This window comes from Marmota marmota, unplaced genomic scaffold (assembly GCF_001458135.2).
Source record: "Marmota marmota marmota unplaced genomic scaffold, marMar, whole genome shotgun sequence".
NCBI lineage: Eukaryota > Metazoa > Chordata > Mammalia > Rodentia > Sciuridae > Marmota > Marmota marmota.
In genome coordinates, this window is record NW_026000037.1 from 5,202,330 (window position 1) to 5,215,846 (window position 13,517).

Consider the following 13,517-nt stretch of genomic DNA (forward strand, 5'->3'; position numbering starts at 1 on the left):
GCGGAACTATATCCAGAGATACTGTGCACTGGAACAGGAGGATAATAAATTGTAGCTTTCAGCAAAAGAAGTAAAGCAATAGTTAACTATCTTCTGATTTTAGTTTAGTGATGGTATAAGTAGCTATCCCTCTGTACTTTAACTTTCTGGTACAAATTTTTTCACCAAAATTACAAAAAAAAAAGTCTTATGTTAGAAGCTTTATTTCTCTATGCTGTGATGAGCTATATAGTATATTTTCATAAGACTTTCTGAAAAAACTGTGGACTGAACTAAGCCAATAGGTCTTGTCCAATTCTTCATTTCTTCTCATAGAAAATGGCAGAGAAAGAATGGAGTGCTAGCTAGTTCCCCTACTTCACCGATTCAAAATGAAACAAGTTGGAAACCAGACTCTATGCCACATACGGGCACGGGCACTCACGCAAGCAGCAGACAGGAGTTCCTCAACCTGTTGTGTAAGCTCGATGAAGTGCCAGCTCTGTCTTTTCCAGGGTCCCTACGTGAAAGGTTGATTCAGTCAGCTCTGGCTGAATGATTTGTAATGTCAGTGCAAAATAAAGGCATAGGTCTGCTTGTTCAGAATTATCAGGAATGTCAAGACAGTAACGATAGAGCATTAAACCAAACACAGATGGCTTCTAAGCACCAGGCTCTGTGCGACTGCAGAGACAAGATTCTGTTCCCATATAATCAGCATCAGGAAATAAGAGATTTTCCTCCATCAGCGGCTGCACAAAGACCTGACTCGAGCCTCGGGTTCCAATTCATACGCTGCTCTATACTCTGCTTGTTCCGCTGGGGATGAACATCTGCAAAACACACTGGGGCTTTGCCAGTGGATTCCTGGTTCGCCTTTGCTAACAGGGCGCCAGAAGGAGGATTTGGGTTGAAGATGCATCCAAACATGACAGTGTTTTCCATAAGTATATAAAATTTTTGTCAATTACAATGAGACAGAGACTCGTTCCTTCCTGTCTGCATGATGCTCTTGCCAGCCCGGCCCAGCAGTGGCCATTCACTCTGGCAGGAGCACTTAATTCCAGTAGCAACTAGTTCTTCCTTCAGCTTGCTGCACATTTCCAGAAGTGGCCAGCTCAGAGACACTAGGACCTGGCAGCCACAAGTTTGAGTACTGCTTCCCAGGGAAGCTCTTCCAGGACCTTCCCTGGATCCCCCAAGTCCTGCAGGTAGTAGCTGCTTCTTTTAATTTATGCCTTTGACTACCTCAGTGTTACTGTTTTTGCTTTTCGGTGCTTATATAATTAATTTATTAATAATTATTTTATATAATCCCCTGTTAAAATAACCGGTGTGCTATCATCTCCTCATTACACCTTGACTTACACAGTTCCTTCTTATCAAAGAAAACCAAGCACGCTTTGTCCATGCTAAGCGCTTTAAAAATTCAGCAACAAACTCTCAGCCCCATAGAGGCCTTTTAAATCATGACAGATAATGCTTACTCAGCTAGAAGGCAGACCTTTCAGATAGCCAGATGTAAACTAAACAAGATCAAGTTTTGACCCTACTGTAATAGGAGAAATAAAGGCAATTACAGCGAGGAAGGCCACAGCAATAGCATGGTACTGAACTGCTGGTGCTCGGCTCTCTGCTGGGTGAAGTAAGACGTTGCCCTGCCCTAGGGCTGAGGCCACTGATCACCGAGGTGTACTCTGATCCTGGGCTTCCCTCTGGTCAGCATGACTTCCTCCAGGATCCTGGACTCACGCTGTAAAAGGACATGGAACTTCCTCACCTCCCCTGTCCTCCTTCTGCTTCCACAGACAGGCCTAACCAGAAACACCTTAAAGATTTGGCAGTTAAACAGCCCCAAGGTTTCCTAGCCAAGAACAAAAGGACCAACACAGTGAAAATCCCCAAAACCTGAGAACAGAAGCATTAGCCTAGGGAAAAAAAAGTGAGGCACCCCAAACAAAAATAAAACCCCAGAGTTAATCAGTAAGATTTAGAGAGGTCTGAGAAGTTCAGGTAAAAGGAAAGGCTCACAATATTGCGATCCTGACACTGTCCTTCCCCACATTATGGAGGGTTGAATTCTTAATGCACACTATCCTACTTGATTCCAAGGACAAGCAGTGACAATTTATAAAAATATATGAACTTAGTAACAGAGCTTCAAAATGTATAAAGCAAAAGCAAACAACAAAAGGAAAATCAGGCATTCCAAAACTAATAGAAAGTTCAGTTCACCACATTCAATAATGCAAAGAATAATATGCCAGAAGGTCAACAAGAACATGGGAATTTTAAACAACACAACAATCCAGCTAGACTTAAGAGACTTAATAGAGTTCAGAAGTCTCCACCCAACAGAAACAGAACACATTCAAGTGTGCAAGTAGCATTCTTCAGTATAGTACATGGTCTGGCCATAAATAAATCTTAATAAATTTTAAATGACTAAAATTTTAGAAAAAGAATTTAAAAGATTAGTTAATTTATATATGACCACACAGCAAAAAAGTGGCAAGATTTTTTCCTGGGTACCGTCTAGAAACGGTACACTGTCACCATGTACGGGATGGTGGATGATAGATAGATCTACCTTCCCACCTGCCTGCATCTGACTTGCAGATGCACTGTTGTTCTTAGACTCACTTCAATGCACCTTCTTCTCCCCTCAGTTGATAGCATAATCTAAGAGCTGACCCAGCATTCCTGAATGTAAGAAATATTGAGCACATCAGCACATCATGGTGATGTCTTCTCCTAATACTTAGAACCAGGGAACTCTAGCGGAAACTTAAGTTTGTTGTCATAAATTTATAGTTAAGTCCTTTATGTAAAATTCAATCATTCTTTCTGCAAAGTCATAAAGCATTTCACAGTTCTTCAGCACGTGGGTATATTACGTTCATTACCGACGGAAATTAGTAACAAGACAAGGAAGGAAACAGACCACAATAAAACTGTCAATATTTCCCAGGTGCCATTTTCTAAGAGGGTCTGACACAAGAAAACGGTGTTTACGACCCCCCTTCCATGTGCATATTGGGATAGAAATTCAAAATTGAACCATTTAGAATAGCATTAAATACAAAATGAGGATGAGAAAATATTATGTCTTTCAGAAAAGTAAACAATTAAAAATTAGCAAAAGCAAATGAAGTAATTGTATAAATGAGGTTTTTGTTCTGAGCAAACAACTTGGAAGAGGTTAAAAGTGGTTATCTGTGGATGAAAGAAAAACGGAAAAGGGACCCTGTCTCTCTCACTGCTCACCGTGACCCAGGGTGCATATGAGTCCACAGACAGGAAGGGCCGATGCTGCTGCTTAACAAATGACCCATGCAGAGACAGCCTAGGCCACACCACAGCCTCCATTTCCCTGGTCTAGGATCTTCCGATCTGCAGCTCCTCCTCAAACTAACTCTGCCAGGTGGATAGTACGTGAGACCTCCTGGTTTGTTTGACTGCTGCATTCCAGACTACACATCTGTCTTTGGGGTTTTTGAGGCCTCCTCTTAACCTGCTGATCTGACTCCATGGAAGGAATAAATGTTTCCACTTGCATTTTTTCCATTTAGTTAATCATAAGTCACATAAGGCATAAATCTTAATGGGACTCAGTGGATTTCATATAAACTTTAAAACTGTATCTTAAATCACATCCAGTCAGCCCACCATATCATGGATTCTGCAACTGGCAATTCAACCAACTGTAGATTGAAAATATTCAGAAAAAAAGTGTCTGTACTGACATGGACAGACTTTTTTCCACGTCATTATTCCCTACACAATGCCATGTAACAACTATTTGCATTTATATTACATTAGGTTTTTTATGAACAATCTGCAGAGAATTTACTTCATACGGAAGGAGTAGGTTACATGCAAACACCATGCCATTGTATATAAGGGACTTCAGCATCCACAGACTTTGGTATCTGAGGGGAGGATCCAGAATTTAATCTTCTCTGTATACCAAGGGATGACTATAGACCTACCTATTCTTCAGATGACATAGCATCCATCATGTGACAATAATAGTCCATCTGAGAAGTCCAAAGAGTGTGCATTAAGGTGGTAGCAGGCCAGATGGAAATAACAGTAATAGAGAGGATTCACTGAGTACCTGTCCTGAGTAGTTTTCTGATAACATAAAATACATTCTCTTTTAAACTTAAGTATAATCCTATGCAATATATGGTAACAATTACATTTCCCAATTAATCAATAAGGAAAGAAATAAGGAGCTTAAGAAAACTGCCCAGGATCATAGAGCTAGGTCACTGTGAAGCCCAGGGGCCATGGGCAGAAAGACCAAGAAAAATCACCCAGGTAGAATTCATCTAATGGTAGCTAACTAGGTGAAGGAAAATGGAGTGGTGTCAAATACGATCTTGGTTAGTGTGTAAAAAGACCATGAGGAAAATTGGGGGAATGCTGAGTTTGAACTTCCAGCTAAGTACTCATTGGAGATGTCAAACACATAAAGGAACGGATTCAGAGCTCAGAGGGAAGACCTGAAGCAGCCATCTGGGAGGAATCTGGTATCTACGCTACTGAAAGTAGGTAAGCTATCCAGGGGAAATCACAAAAGATGCACCACAACCTTAGCGAGCATTTCCAGGTAGTCATAATGGTAGAAAACTAACACAGGGCTCCACTTCAGCAGAAAGAAAATTGTACAAGATAAAGGTGGAACATTCCAGAAGATCAAAAGATGAGAACTGAGATTAGTCTACTGCATTTGATATGAAGAAGGTATGTGATGAACTTCAGAGTGATTGTATTTCAGTGGTAAATGTTTCCAAAGACAACTTGAATCAAAGCAAAGTAGAGCATGTATTCACAAAACCTACAGAGGTCATGAGGAAATAAAAGTTAACATCAATATATCACCCAACATTAAAATCATTTAATGCACCGTAAGAAAAAGCCAAAACTAACACCATGAAATACAGTAAGGCGCAAGTAAAATACTGTGTAAGATCTTCCCACAGAATCTGTCAGAAGGCAAACTGACTACTAGCTATTCAGAGGAAAGTTCTCCCTTTGAGTTTTCTTTTACTGGATGTTCATATCTCGACGTTCCCCGATGCAGCAAGGTTCAGAGTGGGGAACTGATCCACTGATAACTGGAGGGGGACCCCGCGGAAGGGAGCAGGTCACTAGGGCTGTGCCCTGGGAGGGCTCACCTTCCCCTGGCCCTTCCTCCCTCTCTCTGCTTGAGGCTGCTAGGAGCAGAGGGGCTCTCCTGTGCCACACGGTCCCACCACAACGTCTCTACCTGGGAGATGGCCGACGCCTCCTCTGAAATTGCAAGCCACAATCTCTCCTTTTCTGTGTCACCCTTGTCAGGTATTTTGGTCACAGCAGCAAAACGCCAAATAACTCAGCATACAAACAAGTTATTAAATATTATTCCAATCAACTAAGACCATAAAGAGAGGGCCTTACTTATTCTCACTACCCTCACAAGATGATGTCAGCATCCTATGCTTACTTACCAACCTTTCACCTCCTCTAGGGGTCTTGTACAGAGAAGCAACTTTATTTATTTATAAACAACATTAACTGTGCAGATTAGTGTGTTCCACTGTGACATTTCCATACATGGGTACATGGCACCTGGATCACGTCCACCTTCCCTTCCGAAACTCCACGTGGCCCTCCCTCTTCTTGCCCTCCCCTGACCATCCTTTCCCTTCCCAAATCCCCCTTCCTTCTTCTATCAGGTCATTTTTTGTTATTTTAAAGCCACTGTATGTGGAACGGCTTTCACGACTTCCTCCTCAGCAAGTCAGTTACTGGTATACAGAAGAGCTCCTGGTTTTTGTATCTTGCTACTCTGTGAACTTATCAGTTCTAAGAATCCATCCTAGAGTCTTTACACTTTTCCTGTTTTCTGTCCCTTTCTTGTTTGTATCCCTTTCTCTCTCTCGACTGACTGCTCTGGCTGAAGTTTCCAGTTCCATGTTGAGAGAGTGGTCAGAGTAGGTAACTTGTCTTGTTCGTGATTTTAGAGGGAACACTTTCTGTCTTTGGCCAATGTGATGTTGGCTCTGGGTCACAGGGAGCTTTTATCATGCTAAGATCCTTCTGTATCTAATTTATTCAGGACTTTGGTCTGAAGTGATGTTGGACTTCATCAAAGGCTTGTTCTGCATCCCTTGATTCGATCATGTGATTTTTTTTTTAATATTAATTCTACTTATGTGCTTTGCTTATTGATTTATTATTGATTTATGTATATTGAACCACCCTCACATCATTGGAATGAAACCAACTTGATCATGGTGTATGATCTTTGTAATTCTGGTTGCAAGCATTTTATTAAGGATTTCTGCTTCTCTATTGGTCAGGGATATTGGTCTATAGTGTGTGTCTTCATCAGGTTTGGGGAGCAGGGTGACTGGTGATACCTCATAGTCAGAGTCTGGAAATGCCCTAATCCTTTCTGCCTTGTTGGGTAATTGGAGGAGTCCTGCTGTTGGCTCCTCATTGAACGTCCCATAAAGTACACCAGAGAATCCATCCAGACCTGAGGTTTGGCTGTTGCTGATGTTTGGGGAGAGTTTTTTATTACTGCTTCAATCTTATTCCTCATTATTGATCTATTTGTTTTTTTTAATAATCCCTTGGTTCAATCTTTGTAGATGTGTGTCCAGAAATTTGACTATTTCTTCTAAGTTTTCCAATTTATTGGAAAATAAATTTTCAATCCATTTCCTAATGCTCCTTTGAATTTCAGTAGGATCTGCAGTAATGATGCCTTTTCACTTCTGAGTTCGTTTAGTTAAATTAACCAAAAGAAAGAAGACTAGAGATTTGTCAATTCTACTTACTTAAAGAAACAGCTCTTTGTTTCTAAGTTCTTTTGTATTGTTCTTTTGGTCTCTATTTCTGCTCTGATATGTAATATTTCTTTTTTTTCTAGTGATTCTGGATTAGGTTTGTTTTTCCTTTTTAAGAACTTGGATACATCATTAGATTATTTGATACATTTTTTTAAACAGGCAATCATTGCTATACCATTCTTCTTATACTGTTGTTGCTATATATCCTGATTTCCTGCATATTGTTTCCATTTCTATTTGACCCTAGTAATTTTTAAATATCCTCTTAATTTCTTCGATGACCTACTGTTCATTAAATAAATTGTGATTTAATCTCCAAGTGTTTGTATATTTTCTACAGTTTCTGTTGCTGCTGATTTTGCAATTCAATCCATTGGTATCTGATAAAATACAAATATTTTAATTTTAAAAAATTTGTTAAGACTACTTTGTGCCCTAAAATATGCTTTTATGAAAAGTGTCAACGTGCTGATAAGACTATGCTGCACTTATTGGGTGGTTATTCTATAGATTTCTATTAAATCCAATTGATCTACAGTATAATTCAACTCTTATGTCTCTTTATTAATATTTTTGTCTGAACAGTGTATCTGCTGCTGAAAGGGTACTGAACTCATCCAACTATTACTGTGTCACTCACTTTATATCTAGTAGTGTTTGTTTTATTAAATTAGTAGCTCCAAACTTTAGTGCATATATATTATATCTTCTTGGTGAACTGCTGTTGTGACATTTTCTCTTCCGATTTTGACCTACAGACTGTTTTGTCAGATAAAAGTATAACTACTCCTCCTTGCTTCTGGATTCCATTTGCTTAGAGAATCGACTCACCAGAGAAGATAAAAAGTGAAAGGATGGGAATTAAGTTTCTTGTAGGCAACATGTGTGTTGGTCTTGTTTTTGATCCAGTCAGTCATTTTGCATCTTTTAATTGGAGAATTAAGACCATTTATATTTGGGATTATTATTGGAAGTTAAGTAGTTGCTCCTGTCTTTTTGTGGATGGTGGGGAGGGGGTTATTTTGGATATTCTATGTTCATTTCCTACTCTTATTCATCATAGATATTTGATACTTCACTATATGGACAACGTTTGATTCTTTCCTGTTTTTAATTTATATGTCTACTCTTCTAATGAAATTTATTCTAAACCATGGTCTCATAGTTGTGTTAATCTTTCTGAGTGTAGATTATCTCAAGTATCTTCAATAATGCTGATCTTAGTGTTCACAGTTTCTTAAGTTTATGCTTATACTGGGAGGTATCTATTTCTTTATCAATTTTAAAGGAAAACTTTGCTAGCTATAGTCATTTTGGTTGGCAGTTATTTTCTTTCAGGACTTGAAATACATTATCCAATGCCCTTTTAACCATTAGTGTTTCTACAGAAAATTCTGTTTTCCTGGAGGGTTTATATTTAAATGTGACTTGGCATGTCCTTTTTTCAACTTTTAATATTCTTTCTTTGTTCTGTACTTTTAGCAATCTATAACATGGAGAAGCTTTTTTTCTGGTCTTGTCTATTTGAGGTTCTAAATGCTTCATGTGCCTGGATGTCTTATGTCTTTCCCAAAATGAGAAAATTTTCCTATTATTCCACTGAACAGTTTTCCATGCCCCCAGGGTGTAGCTCTTCTCCACTTTGTATGCCAATCATTCAGACATTTTATCTGTGTCCCAGAGATCTTGTATGTTCCCTTTATAATTTTTTCTGTGTGAATGTACTATTTTTTTTGTTTGGTTTGGTTTCCTTGGTTTTCATCTGAAGATTGAACCTAGGAATGCTCTACCACCAAGACATCCCCTGCTCCTTTTTTATATTTTGTGATAGAATTTCACTAAGTTGAAAAAATTTCACAAAGTTGGTCCTTCTTCCTGAAACTCCTGGGTCACTAGGGTTATCAATGTGCAACCCCTGCACCTGGATGAGTGCACTATTTTCACAGTCATCTTCAGGGTCTAATACATACATATACATATATACATACATATATACACACACATATACACACATACATACACACACACACACATTATATTATATATATATATATATTTTTTTTTTAATCTTCACTCGAATCTGTTATTGAGGCTCTTGGTTGAGTTTTTTTAATCTGTTTTAATGGTTCATTTCCAAGGTATCTATTTGTCTTGATTTAGATTTTTCTTCTTAAAATTATTTATTCTAATTTGTTATATATGATGGCAGAATGCAATTCATTTCATATTTCACATATAGAGCATAATTTTTCAAGTCACTGATTGTACACGACATTTTCACACCGTTCGTATCTTCATACATGTAGGGTACTGAGGTCTAATTCATTCCACCATCATTCCTACCCCTTGCCCCCTCCCTTTCCCCCGCTCCCTTTCCCTCCCTCCCTTTGCCTTATCTAAAATTACTCCATTTCTCCTATGCACCCCCATCACGAGTCAGCATCCTCATATCAAAGAAAACATTTGGCCTTTGGTTTTTTGGGATTGACTTACTTCACTTAGCATTATACTCTCCAACTCCATCCATTTACCTGCATATGTCATGATTTTATTCTCTTTTATTGCTGAATAATATGTGTGTGTGTGTATACACACACACACACGTTTCCCTAGCCATTCATCTACTAAGAAGTATCTGGGTTGGTTCCACAATTTAGCTATTGTGAATTTTGCTGCTATATTCATTGATATGGCTGTGTCCTATAATATGCTGTTTAAGTCCTTTGGGTATAGACCAAGGAGTAGAACGGCTGGGTCAAATTGTGGTTCCATTCCAAGTTTTCTAAGGAATCTCCATACTGCTTTTCAGATTAGCTGTACCAATTTGCAGTCCCACTAGCAATGTGTGAGAGTGTCTTTTCCCCACATTCTTGCCAACATTTATTGTTGTTTGTATTCTTGATAGCTGCCATTCTGACTGGAGTCAGATGAAATCTTAGAGTAGTTTTGATTTGCATTTCTCTAATTACTGGAGATGTTGAACATTTTTTCATGTTTGTTGATTGATTGTGTATCCTCTTCTGAGAAGTGTCTGTTCAGTTCCTTGGCTCATTTATTTATTGGGTTATTAGTTTTTTAGGGTTAAAATTTTTTAATGCTCTATATATACTAGAGATTAGTGCTCTGTCTGACATACTTGTGGTAAAGATTTGCTCCCATTCTGTAGGCGCTCTATTCACATCATTGATTGTTTCTTTCCATGAGAAGCAGTTTTATAGTTTGAATCCATCCCACTTATTGATTCTTGGTTTCAATTCTTGTACTGTAGGAGTCTTATTAAGGAAGTCAGGGCCTAAGCCAACACGATGGAGATGTGAGCCTACTTTTTCTTCCATTAGGCATGAGGTCTCTGGTTTAATTCCTAGGTCCTTGATCATCTTTGGGTTTTGTGCATGGTGAGAGATAGGGTTTAATTTCATTTTTTTTTTACATGTGGATTTCCAGTTTTCCCAGCACCATTTGTTAAAGAGGCTATCTTTTCTCCAATGTACATTTTTGGCGCCTTTGTCTAACATAAGATAACTGTAGTTATGTGGGTTAGTCACTGTGTCCTCTATTCTGTACCATCAGTCTACAGGTCTATTTTGGTGCCAATACCATGCTGTTTTTATTACTATTGCTCTATAGTATAGTTTAAGGTCTGGAATAGTAATGCCCCCAGCTTTACTCGTCCTGCTAGGGATTCCTTTGGCTATTCTAGGTCTCCTATTTTTCCAGATAAATTTCATGATTGCTTTTTCTGTTTCTATGAGGACTGTCATAGATTTTGATTGTGGTTGTGTTGAATCTGTATAGTGCTTTCGGTAGTATGGTCATTTTGACAATATTAATTCTGCCTATCCAAGGTAGATCTTTCCATCTTCTAAGGTCTCCTTTAATTTCTTAATTTCTTTCTTTAGCATGCTGTAGTTTTTATTGTAGAGATCTTTCACCTCTTTCATTAAGTTAATTCCTAAGTATTTTTTTTGAAGCTACTGTAAATGGGGTGGTTTTCCTACTTTCTCTTTCAGAGGATTTGTCACTAATGAACAGAAATGCCTTTGATTTATGGGTGTTGATCTTATGTCCAGCCACTTTGCTGAATTCATTTATTAGTTCTGGAAGACTTCTGGTGGAATGTTTTGGGTCTTCTAGGTATAGAATCATATCATCTGCAAATAGTGATTACTTGAGTTCTCCTTTTTCTATCCATATCCCTTTAGGAGGAAATGAAAATCAACAATAAAAAATCTGCAAGGGAAGAATTACAATAAAGGAAAAGCCAACCAAAGGAGAAACAAAGTCAATCTAAGTACCAAAAATAAACAAAAATGACCAGAAATACAAATCAAGTCTCAATGATAACCCTGAATGTTAATGGCCTAAACTCACCAATCAAAAGACATGGGCTGGAAGATTGGGTTTAAAAAAGACCCAACAATACACTGCCTTCAAGAGACTCATCTCATAGGAAAAGACATCCACAGACTGAAGGTAAAATGTTGCAATAAAATATACAATTCACATGGTTTACATACACAAGCAGGGGTTTCCATCCTCATATCAAATAAAGTAAAATTCAAGCCAAAGTTAATCAAAAGGGATAAAGATGGACATTTCACACTGCTTAAGGGAACCATACATCAACAAGACATAACACTTATATATGCGCCAAACAATGGAGCATCTATGTTATCAATCAAACTTTTCTCAAGTTCAAGAGTCAAATAGACCACAACACAATAATTCTGGGTGACTTTAACACACCTCTTTCACCACTGGACAGATCTTCCAAACAAAATCTGAACAAAGAAATTATAGAACTCAATAATACAATCAATAACAGACTGAATTGACATATATAGAGTATATTATCCATCAATGAGTGCAAACACTTTCTTCTCACAGTACATGGATTCCTCTCTAAAAGAAACAAATATATTATGCCACAAAGCAACTCTTAATAAATACAGAAAAGTAGAGATACTCCCTGCATTCTATTAGATTATAAAGGAATGAAATTAGAAATCAATGATAAAATAAAAAATAAAAGCTCCTCCAACACCTGGAGACTAAATGATATGCTATTAAATGAACAATAGGCTGCAAAAGATGTCAAGGAGGAGATTAAAAAATTCTTAGGGGTGAACGAGAATATTGAGACAACATATCGAAATCTTTGGGATGCTATGAAGGCAGTTCTAAGAGGAAAGTTCATTGCATGGAGTTCATTCCTTCAAAGAAGAAAAAGTCTCAAAGCCCTAGAAAAAGAAGAACAAAACAACACCAAAAGCAGAATAATTCAGGAAATAATTAAAATCAGAGCTGAAATCAATGAAATTGAAACAAAAGAAACAACTGAAAAAAATTGACAAAAAGTTGGTTCTTTGAAAAAATAAATAAAATTGGTAAGCCATTAGCCACGCTAACAAACAGAAGCAGAGAAAAAACTCAAATTACTAACCTCAATGATGAAAAAGGAACTATTATTACAGACACTACAAAAATACAGAAGATAATTCAAAATTATTTTGAAAATTTGTATGCCAATGAAATACAAAATAGCAAAGGCATGGAAAATTTCTAGAGGCATATGATATGCCCAAACTAAATCATGATGATATACACAATTTAAATACATCAATTTTAAGCAAGGAAAGAAAGGACATCATCAGAAGCCTACCAATCACAAAAATCCCAGGACCAGATGGATGTACAGCTGAGTTCTAAAAGAACTAATACCAATACTCCTCAAAATAGAAAGAGAGAGAACACTTCCAAACACATTCTATGAGGCCAATATCACCCTGATTCCAAAACCAAAGACACAAAAAAATTTCAGACCAATATGTCTAATGAATATAGATACAAGAATTCTCAGTAAAATTCTGGTAAATAGGATACAAAAACATATCAAAAGATAGTGCACCATGATCAAGTATGGTTCATCCCAGGGATGCAAGGTTGGTTCAATATAGGGAAATCAATTAATGTAATTCATCACATCAACAGACTCAAAGATAAAAATCACATGATCATCTCAGTAGATGCAGAGAAAGCATTTGATAAAATATAACATCCCCTCATGTTCAAAACACTAGAAAAACTAGGGCTTTCAGGAACATACCTCAACGTTGTAAAGGCCATGTACGCTAAGCCCCAGGCCAACATCATTCTAAATGGAGAAAAAATTGAAAGCAGTCCCTCTAAAAAGGGAACAAGACAGGGATGCCCTCTTTCACCATTTCTATTTAAAATTCTCTTTATTGAAGTGCTTATTCATACCCTGCATTGTCTTCTCTAGTTCACTCAGCTGATCACTAAAAATCTTCCTCTTGAAAACCTTGTCTTGTCAGGCGCAGTAACCCAGTGATCCCGGTGGCTCAGGAAGCTCAGGCAGAAGGACTGCAAATTCAACACCAGCATCAGCAAAAGTGAGGCGCTAAGCAACTCAGCGAGACCGTGTCTCTAAATAAAATACAAAACAGAGTTGGGGATGTGGCATTCCCGATCCTGGCTCTCACCTGCCATCACACTCTACTGCTCACCCCCACAGACCCAATGACTGGGCTGGCAGATCAATCTGAAAAGGCAGGCTTTCTGCTCCCCACATGTCCACCACCCACGGGTCTCAGTCCAGTATCCTCCCATAGAACTCTCAAGCCAGTGGGGGCCAGGGTCTCTCCATCAGGGCACACCGACTCTTGAGGC